At 48.7% G+C, this 12,453-nt stretch overlaps 1 non-coding gene across 1 annotated transcript; it reads right to left on the bottom strand.

The window, feature by feature from the left end:
• Positions 1 to 10,660: 10,660 nt before the first annotated feature.
• Positions 10,661 to 10,733, bottom strand: trnar-acg (transfer RNA arginine (anticodon ACG)). Its single transcript has one exon. It is a non-coding gene; the product is annotated as a tRNA-Arg (tRNA).
• Between the last annotated feature and the right edge of the window lie 1,720 nt (positions 10,734 to 12,453).

Genomic DNA, 12,453 nt, shown 5'->3' with positions numbered 1-12,453 from the left:
GGGACCTGGGGGTCCTTGTGCATGAAACTCTTTTTGGAATTAAAAGTTTCGAGCCAGCCAGGAATCTTCTGATCCGTAGTCAGACGCGTTATCCATTGCGCCACTGGCCCTACTAAGTACAGTAGCTCCTTCGAGCCGGAATCCCAAAAAGTTAGTTTGCAGGTGCAGCGGGTAATCAGGAAGGCGAATGGAATAGAAACATAGAAACATAGAAAATAGGTGCAGGAGTAGGCCATTCGGCTCTTCGAGCCTGCACCACCATTCAGTGAGTTCATGGTTGAACAATGTTGGCCTTCATTGCGAGAGGGATGGAGTACAAAAGCAGGGAGGTCCTGCTGCAACTGTACAGGGTATTGGTGAGGCCGCACCTGGAGTACTGCGTGCAGTTTTGGTTACCTTACTTAAGGAAGGATATACTAGCTTTGGAGGGGGTACAGAGACGATTCACTAGGCTGATTCCGGAGAGGAGGGGGTTACCTTATGATGATAGATTGAGTAGACTGGGTCTTTACTCGTTGGGAGTTCAGAAGGATGAGGGGGTGATCTTATAGAAACATTTAAAATAATGAAAGGGATAGACAAGATAGAGGCAGAGAGGTTGTTTCCACTGGTCGGGGAGACTCGAACTGGAGGGCACAGCCTCAAAATACGGGGGAGCCAATTTAAAACCGAGTTGAGAAGGAATTTCTTCTCCCAGAGGGTTGTGAATCTGTGGAATTCTCTGCCCAAGGAAGCAGTTGAGTCTAGCTCATTGAATGTATTCAAGTCACAGATAGATAGATTTTTAACCAATAAGGGAATTGAGGGTTACGGGGAGCGGGCGGGTAAGTGGAGCTGAGTCCACGAACAGATCAGCCATGATCTTGTTGAACGGCGGAGCAGGCTCGAGGGGCTAGGTGGCCTACTCCTGTTCCTAATTCTCATGTTCTTATGTTCTAAGGTAACCCCCTCATCTCCGGAATCAGCCCAGTGAATCGAAGCATTGTGCTTACATTTCATTTGAGGTACCAGGACGATACACACATCAATCCATAACATTACACTTCCCCCAGCCACCAGGACGCAGGACGACAATACACACATCAATATATAACGTACACTATGTGTCGTCACCGTGTGGTTGCATAAGATGGAAACTTGTTACCTGATACACGATCAATAATGTTCACACCGTGTACATACATGCTGGCACCACATCAGGGTATAAGCTGTTTATCAATAAGCCTGGGCTCTCCACCCCATGCGCTCTTTTGAGAAGGGATTGCAGTTAGCAGTCAGAAGTGGAAGGGATTAATGCTGGCATCTTGCTGGTCTGTAATACCTCAGTGCAACACTCAAAGGTGCAGTTCTGTTCTCACTGGACTAAGGCATTGGGAAATTATTTTACGACATGTTATTCAACCTTGGCATGCTTGGTGCTGGAGTGATATCTCGCCATGCTACTCCTTCTGCTTCAGGGCCTGCTCCGATAGTGCTCGCAGGCCAGGGGGGCGGGGGGGCGCTCGGCCTGCTGGGCAAGGCTGCCATGCTGCTCCTTCCGCTCCAGCTCGCTGATTGGAGCGCATGGGGACAGGAGGGGCGAAGGAACGGCGAGAGACTGTAGGGGGACGCGATGGAGGGGGGGGGCCCCCCCGGGAGAGGCGTGAGTTTGGGGCCCAGAAGAGGCGAGGGCCCAGGGGGGGGTCAGCGCGAGGCCCCAGCCCTCGCTGCGCAATACGTGCGCGCGCAGTAGGCCCCGTGCAGCGGAGCCGGCCTCCAGTCGTCCTGGTTAATCCTCGCCGCTGGACCAAGGCCGAGCTCTGTCGAGCCCCGTGCGGTGGCTGGTGCGGGAGGCCACTACGGCTAGGGGGGGGGAGGATGGGGGCGCTCCGAGCATCGGGTCCCGCTCACAGCTGAAGAGGTCGCAAAGTTTCCGTTTAAAGAATGGACTGCGTCGAGAATATTTCATGGGCTTCCAAAAGGCTTTTGACAAGGTCCCACACAAGAGATTGGTGTGAAAAATCAAAGCACATGGTATTGGGGGTAATGTACTGACGTGGATAGAGAACTGGTTGGCAGACAGGAAGCAGAGAGTCGGGATAAACGGGTCCTTTTCAGAATGGCAGGCAGTGACTAGTGGGGTGCCGCAGGGCTCAGTGCTGGGACCCCAGCTATTTACAATATACATCAACGATTTAGACGAAGGAATTGAGTGTAATATCTCCAAGTTTGCAGATGGCACTAAGCTGGGTGGTGGTGTGAGCTGTGAGGGGGACGCTAAGAGGCTGCAGGGTGACTTGGACAGGTTAGGTGAGTGGGCAAATGCAGGGCAGATGCAGCTATAATGTGGATAAATGTGAGGTTGTCCACTTTGGGGGCAAAAACACAAAGGCAGAATATTATCTGAGTGGTGACAGATTAGGAAAAGGGGAGGTGCAACGAGACCTGGGTGTCATAGAAACTTAGAAACATAGAAAATTGGTGCAGGAGCAGGCCATTCGGCCCTTCGAGCCTGCACCACCATTCAATAAGATCATGGCTGATCATTCACCTCAGTACCCCACTCCTGCTTTCTCTCCATACCCCTTGATCCCTTTAGCTGTAAGGACCACATCTAACTCCCTCTTGAATATATCCAACGAACTGGCCTCAACAACTCTCTGCGGTAGAGAATTCCACAGGTTAACAACTCTCTGAGTGAAGAAGTTTCTCCTCATCTCGGTCCTAAATGGCTTACCCCTTATCCTTAGACTGTGACCCCTGGTTCTGGACTTCCCCAACATCAGGAACATTCTTCCTGCATCTAACCTGTCCAATCCTGTCATAATTTTATATGTTTCTATGAGATCCCCTCTCATTCTTCTAAATTCCAGTGAATACAGGCCCAGTTGATCCAGTCTCTCCTCATATGTCAGTCCTGCCATCCCGGGAATCAGTCTGGTGAACCTTCGCTGCACTCCCTCAATAAGAAGAACGTCCTTCCTCAGGTTAGGAGACCAAAACTGAACACAATATTCTAGGTGAGGCCTCACCAAGGCCCTGTACAACTGCAGTAAGACCTCCCTACTCCTATACTCAAATCCTCTCGCTATGAAGGCCAACATACCATTTGCCTTCTACACCGCCTGCTGTACCTGTTGAAACCATGAGTCTGCAATTGCCAGCAGGCCTCAGGTGACCCAGATGACTCAGAGTCCCCAACAAAGGATGAATGCAAGGCAATTCACACCTTGTTGGCGTTGTGGAGGCTTCCATTCAGCCTATTCATGCCGCTTCAAAGGGTATGTTTGCTAGAGCTGTGGAACAATGGGGCACCTCCAACGAGCTTGCAGATGAGCTGCAAGCTCTGCAAAATCTGCTAACCACCACGTGGCAGAGGAAGATCGGTCCATGGTGGATCAAAGCAATTTCGAGCCTCAGGGAGAGGAGGCAGATGCTGAAGTACACGGGATGCACACATTTTCAACGAAATGTCCACCTATAATGCTAAATGTAAAATTGAATGGTTTACCCGTAGCCATGGAACTGGACACTGGTGCTAGCCAATCCATCATGAGTAAAAAGATGTTTGAGAGACTGTGGTGCAACAAGGTATTCAGATCAGCCCTGAGCCCCATCCAGATAAAACTGAGAACGTACACCAAAGAGCTTATCACTGTCCTGGGCAGTGGTCAAGGTCACCTACGAGGGCACGGTGCATGAACTGCCACTCTGGATTGTCCCGGGCGATGGCCCCACACTGCTGGGAAGGAGCTGGCTGGGCAAAATCCGCTGGAATTGGGATGACATCCGAGCGCTATCACATGTCGATGAGGCCTCATGTACCCAGGTTCTTAACAAATTTCCTTCCCTTTTTGAGTCAGGCATTGGAAACTTTTCTGGGATGAAGGTGCTGATCCACTTGGTCCCAGAGGCACGACCCATTCACCACAAGGCGTGAGCGGTATCTCACATGGTGAGGGAGAGAGTGGAAATCGAACTGGACAGACTGCAACGCGAGGGCATCATCTCCCCAGTGGAATTCAGCGATTGGGCCAGTCCGATTGTTCCAGTACTCAAAAGTGATGGCAAGGTCAGGATTTGCGGCGATTATAAAGTAACTATTAATCGTTTCTCGCTACAGGACCAATACCCGCTACCTAAGGCAGATGACCTATTTGCGACGCTGGCAGGAGGCAAGGCGTTCACCAAGCTCGACCTGACTTCGGCCTACATGACGCAGGAACTGGAGGGGTCTTCGAAGGGCCTCACCTGCATCAACACACACAAGGGACTGTTCATCTACAACAGATGCCCGTTTGGAATCCGGTCGGCTGCAGCGATCTTCCAGAGAAACATGGAGAGCCTACTCAAGTCAGTACCACACACGGTGGTTTTTCAGGACGACATATTGGTCACGGGTCGGGACACCTCCGAGCACCTACAAAACCTGGAGGAGGTCCTCCAGCGATTGGATCGCATAGGGCTGCGGCTGAAGAGGTCGAAATGCGTCTTTATGGCAACAGAAGTGGAGTTTTTGGGGAGAAAGATCGCGGCGGACGGCATTCGGCCCACAGACGCCAAGACAGAGGCTATCAGGAACCTGCCCAGGCCACAGAACGTCACGGAGCTGCAGTCATTCCTGGGACTCCTCAACTATTTTGGTAACTTCCTACCGGGGTTAAGCACCCTCTTAGAGCCCCTACATGTGTTATTGTGTAAAGGTGAGAACTGGGTATGGGGAAAAAAACAAGTAATTGCTCTTGAGAAAGCCAGAAACATTTTATGCTCCAACAAGCTGCTTGTATTGAATAACCCGTGTAAAAGACTCATGCTAACATGTGATGCGTCATCGTACGGAGTTGGGTTTGTATTACAAGCTAACGTTGCGGGGAAGTTGCAACCTGTCGCCTATGCTTCCAGGAGCTTGTCTAAGGCCGAGAGGGCCTGCAGCATGATTGAGAAAGAGGCATTAGCGTGTGTGTTCGGGGTAAAGAAAATGCATCAGTACCTGTTTGGCCTCAAATTTGAGCTGGAAACCAATCACAAGCCCCTCATATTACTGTTCGCTGGAAACAAGGGGATAAATACTAATGCCTCAGCTCGCATACAAAGGTGGGCACTCGCGCTATCGGCGTATAACTATACCATCCGCCACAGGCCAGGCACCGAGAACTGTGCGGATACTCTCAGTCGGCTACCATTGCCCACCACGGGGGTGGAAATGGCGCAGCCCGCAAACTTGTTGATGGTGGTGCAGCCCGTAGACTTGTTGATGGTCATGGAAGCGTTTGAAAATGATAAATCACCTGTCGCGGCCCGCCAGATTAGGACTTGGACCAGCCAAGATCCTCAGCTGTCCCTAGTAAAAAACTATGTACTGCATGGGAGCTGGGCCAGCATCCCCGTTGAAATGCAAGAGCCAATCAAGCTGTTCCAGCGGTGAAAAGACGAGCTGTCCATTCAGGCAGACTGCCTGTTGTGGGGTAACCGCGTAGTGCTACCCAAAAAGGGCAGGGAGATGTTCATCTCGGATCTCCACAGCACACATCCAGGTATAGTAATGATGAAAGCGATAGCCAGATCCCACGTGTGGTGGCCCGGTATCGACTCTGACTTAGAGACCTGTGTACGGCAATGCAGCGTATGTGCTCAGTTGAACAACGCGCCCAGAGAGGCACCACTAAGTTTGTGGTCCTGGCCCTCCAGACCACGGTCAAGGATCCATGTCGACTATGCGGGCCCGTTTCTCGGTAAAATGTTCCTGGTGGTGGTGGATGCTTTTTCAAAATGGATTGAATGTGAAATAATGTCGGGAAGCACTGCCACCGCCACCATTGAAAGCCTGAGGGCCATGTTTACCACCCACGGCCTGCCTGACATACTGGTCAGTGACAACGGGCCATGTTTCACCAGTGCCGAATTTAAAGAATTCATGACCCGCAATGGGATCAAACATGTCACCTCGGCCCCGTTTAAACCAGCCTCCAATGGGCAGGCAGAGCGGGCAGTACAAACCATCAAACAGAGCCTTAAACGAGTCACAGAAGGCTCACTCCAAACCCGCCTGTCCCGAGTACTGCTCAGCTACCGCACGAGACCCCACTCGCTCACAGGGGTGCCCCCGGCTGAGCTACTCATGAAAAGGGCACTTAAAACCAGACTCTCGCTGGTTCACCCCAACCTACATGATCAGGTAGAGAGCAGGCAGCAGCAACAAAATGTAAACGATGGTCGCGCCACTGTGTCACGGGAAATTGATCTGAGTGACCCTGTGCATGTGCTAAACTATGGACATGGTCCCAAGTGGATCGTGGGCACGGTGATAGCTAAAGAAGGGAGTTGGGTGTTTGTAGTCAAACTAGACATTGGACAAATTTGCAGAAAGCACCTGGACCAAACGAGGCTGCGGTTCACAGACTGCCCTGAACAACCCACAGCAGACATCACCTTTTTTGAGCCCACAACACACACCCAGAGGATCAACAACACCACGCCGGACCAGGAAATCGAACCCATCACGCCCAACAGCCCAGCAAGGCCAGGCTCACCCAGCAGCCCTGCAGAGCCAACAACACGCCAGCCCAGCGAGGGCACAGCCAACACACCAGAACAGACATTTGTACCGAGGCGGTCCACCAGGGAAAGAAAGGCTCCCGACCGCCTCACCTTGTAAATAGTTTTCACTTTGACTTTGGGGGGAGTGATGTTGTGTATCTGTAAAGCATGCACTCCCATGTTCCGCCACCAGGGAGCGTATCCCCTGAAGTCCCAAGGGATCCCAGCATCCCTTGGGAGCACTGTATATAAGCCGGCCCCTAAGGCCTGTTCCTCACTCTGGGGTGTCTTATTAAAGACTGAGGTCACTGTTACTTTAACCTCCCTGTGTGCAGTCTCATCTGTGTTAGGAACACAATAGTACCTGCATGTCAACTTTCAATGACTGATGTACCATGACACCCAGGTCTCGTTGCACCTCCCCTTTTCCTAATTTGCCGCCATTCAGATAATATTCTGCCTTCGTGTTTTTGCCACCAAAGTGGATAACCTCACATTTATCCACATTATACTGCATCTGCCATGCATTTGCCCACTCACCTAACCTGTCCAAGTCACCCTGCAGCCTCTTAGCATCCTCCTCACAGCTCACACCGCCACCCAGCTTAGTGTCATCTGCAAACTTGGAGACATTACATTCAATTCTTTTATCCAAATCATTGATGTATATTGTAAATAGCTGGGGTCCCAGCACTGAGCCCTGCGGCACTTCACTAGTCACTGCCTGCCATTCTGAAAAGGACCCGTTTATCCCGACTCTCTGCTTCCTGTCTGCCAACCAGTTCTCTATCCACGTCAATACATTACCCCCAATACCATGTGCTTTAATTTTTCACACCAATCTCTTGTGTGGGACCTTGTCATAAGCCTTCTGAAAGTCCAAATACACCACATCCACTCGTTCTCCCTTGTCCACTCTACCAGTCACAGCTCACACTGCCACCTAGCTTAGTCTCATCTGCAAACTTGGTAGAGAATTCCACAGGTTCACAATTCTCTGAGTGAAGAAGTTTCTCCTCATCTCGGTCCTAAATGGCTTACCCCTTATCCTTAGACTGTGTCCCCTGGTTCTGGACTTCCCCAACATCGGGAACATTCTTCCTGCATCTATCTGAATGGTGACAGATTGGGAAAAGGGGAGGTGCAACGAGACCTGGGTGTCATGGTACATCAGTCATTGAAGGTTGGCATGCAGGTACAGCAGGCGGTGAAGAAAGCAAATGGCATGTTGGCCTTCATAGCGAGGGGATTTGAGTACAGGGGCAGGGAGGTGTTGCTACAGTTGTACAGGGCCTTGGTGAGACCACACCTGGAGTATTGTGTACAGTTTTGGTCTCCTAATCTGAGGAAGAACGTTCTTGCTATTGAGGGAGTGCAGCGAAGGTTCACCAGACTGATTCCTGGGATGGCGGGACTGACATATCAAGAAAGACTGGGATCAACTGGGCTTGTATTCACTGGAGTTCAGAAGAATGAGAGGGGATCTCATCGAAACGTTTAAATTTCTGACGGGTTTAGGTTAGATGCAGGAAGAATGTTCCCAATGTTGGGGAAGTCCAGAACCAGGGGTCACAGTCTAAGGATAAGGGGTAAGCCATTTAGGACCGAGATGAGGAGAAACTTCTTCACCCAGAGGGTGGTGAACCTGTGGAATTCTCTACCACAGAAAGTTGTTGAGGCCAATTCACTCAATATATTCAAAAAGGAGTTAGATGTAGTCCTTACTACTCGGGGGATCAAGGGGTATGGCGAGAAAGCAGGAAGGGGGTACTGAAGTTGCATGTTCAGCCATGAACTCATTGAATGGCGGTGCAGGCTAAAAGGGCCGAATGGCCTACTCCTGCACCTATTTTCTATGTTTCTGTGTTTCTATGTAACCTGTCCAATCCCGTCAGAATTTTATACGTTTCTATGAGATCCCCTCTCAATCTTCTAAACTCCAGTGAGTATAAGCCCAGTCGATCCAGTCTTTCTTTATATGTCAGTCCTGCCATCCCAGGAATCAGTCTGGTGAACCTTCGCTGCACTCCCTCAATAGCAAGAACGTCCTTCCTCAGATTAGGAGGCCAAAACTGAACACAATATTCCAGGTGAGACCTCACCAAGGACCTGTACAACTGCAGTAAGACCTCCCTGCTCCTATGGGTAGATGCAGAGAGGATGTTTCCCCTCGTGGAGGAATCTAGAACTCGTCTCAGAGTAAGGTGCCGCCCATTTAAAACGAAGATGAGGAGGAATTTCTTCTCTCAGAGGGTTATGAATCTTGGAAGTCTATACCCCCGAGAGCTGTGGAGGCTGGGTCATTAAGTATATTTCAATGTGGGGCTGAATGGCCTACTCCTGCTCCTATTTCTTACATTCTTAAGAATATTAAAACCAACTTAATAGTTTTAATAGTTAAACAACTAGTTTAACACACTTTACCGATTTAATGTTCTTAATAACATACTTTACAAACACGGGTTAGTTGGGAAAATTTGTTAAGAACTCTAAAACCAATTTTAGAATCAGTATTTTAATTAGTTAAATCATTTAGTGTTTTTAAAATTATTTCAGGAAACTTAGTTAGCTAATTTTTAAATTTTTAATGAAAATTTGTTGAGTACTTTCAAATGAATTTACTGGTTAGTTTTAACAAGTTTTCCTAAAGAATTTAAGTAATTTATAATGTCTTAAACTAATTGTGCAACTATTAGGAACTTTAAACATCAAGTTGACATGCAGGTACAGCAGGCGGTGAAGAAGGCAAATGGTATGTTGGCCCTCATAGCGAGAGGATTTGAGTATAGGAGCAGGGAGGTCTTACTGCAGTTGTACAGGGCCTTGGTGAGGCCTCACCTGGAATATTGTGTTCAGTTTTGGTCTCCTAATCTGAGGAAAGACATTCTTGCTATTGAGAGAGTGCAGCAAAGGTTCACCAGACTGATTCCCGGGATGGCAGGACTGACATATGAGGAGAAACTGGATCAACTGGGCCTGTATTCACTGGAGTTTAGAAGAATGAGAGGGGATCTCATAGAAACATATAAAATTCTGACGGGACTGGACAGGTTAGATGCGGGAAGAATTTTCCCGATGTTGGAGAAGTCCAGAACCAGGGGTCACAGTCTAAGGAGAAGGGGTAAGCCATTTAGGACCGAGATGAGGAGAAACTTCTTCACTCAGAGAATTGTGAACCTGTGGAATTCCCTGCCGCAGAGAGTTGTTGAGGCCAGTTCGTTGGATATATTCAAAAGGGAGTTAGATGTGGCCCTTACAGCTAAAGGGATCAAGGGGTATGGAGAGAAAGCAGGAAAGGGGTACTGAGGGAATGATCAGCCATGATCTTATTGAATGGTGGTGCAGGCTCGAAGGGCCGAATGACCTGCTCCTGCACCTATTTTCTATGTTTCTATGTTACTAGTTTTAACAAATTTAAGTAGCTTATAACTAGCTGTGCAAATATTAAGAACTTTAAACATCAAGTTACTAGTTTTAACAAATGTACCTAAAAAATTTAAGTAATTTATAACTAGCTGTGTAACTATTAAGGACTTTAAACATATAAGATTGTCTTTAAACATATTAGATTTACTAGTTTTAACAAATGTACCTAAAAAATGTAAGTAATTGATAATGTGTCTTAAACTAGTTGTGCAATTGTTAACACTAGCAAATCGGTTTTTAATTTCTTGCTAAATAATGGAACTACTTTGCAAAAGTGTGTTCAACTAGCTGTCTAAACTATTAACTAGTTTTGCAACGTGTTCTAAAATAGTTGTCTCGTTATTAACTAGTTGTCCAACAATTACAAATTTTGTTCAACTAGTTGTCAAAACTAGTAACTAGTTTTGCAAAGTGTATTAAAAAAATGGTTGTCTATTTATTAACTAGTTTTGCAAAGTGAATTAAAGATTAGTTGTCAAATTGTTAACTAGTTGTCCAACAATTAAATGGAACTACTTTGCAAAAGTGTGTTCAACTAGCTGTCTAAACTATTAACTAGTTTTGCAACGTGTTGTAAAATAGTTGTCTAATTATTAACTAGTTGTCCAACAATTAAAAATTTTGTTCAACTAGTCGTCAAAACTATTAACTAGTTGTGCAAAGTGAATTAAAGATTAGTTGTCCAATTATTAACTAGTTGTCCAACAATTAAAAGTTTCGAGCCAGCCAGGAGTCGAACCTGGAATCTTCTGATCCGTAGTCAGACGCGTTATCCATTGCGCCACTGGCCCTACTGCCAATCGGAGGCAGCATTCCCTCCTCTAAAGGCTGATCCCGCGCCTGTCAATCAACGCCCTATGGCGCTTAGTGCGCCTGCGCCGTCTCCTCAAGTCGGCGATCTGACGCCATCACGCTGAACGTCGCGTCAAAGGCCCAGCAAGTTGCCACGGCAACAGAGAGGAGGGTGCAGAACAAAATATACATATGTATACGGGTATAGATAATTTCGCGGATTGCAAATGAGAAATAAATACTATTTAATGGGGATGCAAAGAGCGGATCTCACTCACTTTCCCATTTAAAGCTTTGTTTGAGTTCAAGTAGACGCGGCCTATCAGAGCACGCCGTACACGCGCTGTGGGGGAATGTGGACCAATGGAAAGCGGTTTGACTTGGACGGCCGCTCGGTGATTGGCTCAGCTCTCAACCTGGCGGCAGGCGCCGTTTCAAATTTCAACGGCTCAGACAACGCCCCACCCCGTGCACGCTGTGATTGGCTGGAGGCTGTCGCCGATCTCCATTCCGATTGGACAAGCCAGCTGTCGGTCAGGAGGCATGTCATTATCCGTGATTGGATGGTATCGCTGTCAGTCAGGCGGTGATCCCCCCCCTCCCCCTCCCCCTCCCACCTCTTTGATTCTCATTGGTCGGTTCGGGGCGGCGCGGTGTGCATCCCACGTGGGTCGCCCTCCGGCGCCGGCGCCGCGTCAGCTCATTGGTGGAGCCAGCCGTCAGTCAGGGGCGGGTTGGTGGGTCGGGGCGGACGGCGCCTGGCCATTGGCCGGCCGGCCCGTCACTCAGCGGCCCCGGTGAGGCGGGAGGGCGCCGCCCCCTTTCCCCACGCTGAGAGATGGCGGCGGCGGGCCGGGTGTCGAGTGGCCGCGAACTGAGCTCAGTGCCGGAGATCGGGGAGAGCCTGGGGGCCGTGGGCCGGCAGGGGTGAGGGGGCGAGGGGCGAGGGGCGAGGGGGCATGGTGAATGGGAGGGGCTTTCATTTGCGGGTAAATGAGTGGATTTTGTGGTAAATCTGAGGGTTTGGGGGTTACATTTGAGAATTTTGGGGTAGATTTGAGGGTTTGGGGGTAAAATTGAGGGTTAAGGGTTAAGATTTGAGGGTTTGGGGGTAAAATTGAGGGTTTAGGGGTTAGATTTGAGGGTTTGGGGTAAAATTTGAGGGTTTAGGGTAGATTTGAGGTTTTGGGGGTAAAATTTGATGGTTTAGGGTAGATTTGAGGGTTTGGGGGTAAAATTTGAGGGTTTGGGGGTAAAATTGAGGGTTTGGGGGTTAGATTGGAGGATTTGGAAATAAAGCAGGGTTTGGGGGTAAAATTGAGGTTTTTGGGTTAAATTTGAGGGTTTAGGGTAGATTTGAGGGTTTGGGGGTTAGATTGGAGGATTTGGAAGTAAAGGAGGGTTTGGGGGTAAAATTGAGGGTTTGGGGGTAAAATTGAGGGTTTGGGGGTAAAATTGAGGGTTTGGGGGTAAAATTGAGGGTTTTGGGTTAAATTTGAGGGTTTGGGGTTAAATTTGAGGGTTTGGGGGTGAGATTGGAGGATTTGGAAATAAAGGAGGGTTTGGGGGTAAAATTGAGGGTTTGGGGTTAAATTTGAGGGTTTGGGGGTAAATTTGAGGGTTTGGGGGTAAATGAGGGTTTGGGGATTCAATTTGAGGGATTGGGGGTAAATTTGAGGGATTGGGGGTAAATGTGAGGGTTTGGGAGTAAAGTTGATG

The sequence above is a fragment of the Pristiophorus japonicus genome, unplaced genomic scaffold (genome assembly GCF_044704955.1).
Source record: "Pristiophorus japonicus isolate sPriJap1 unplaced genomic scaffold, sPriJap1.hap1 HAP1_SCAFFOLD_2606, whole genome shotgun sequence".
Taxonomy (NCBI): domain Eukaryota; kingdom Metazoa; phylum Chordata; class Chondrichthyes; family Pristiophoridae; genus Pristiophorus; species Pristiophorus japonicus.
Note: the sequence above shows the minus strand (reverse complement) of the source record. Positions and strands in the feature narration are given on the sequence as shown.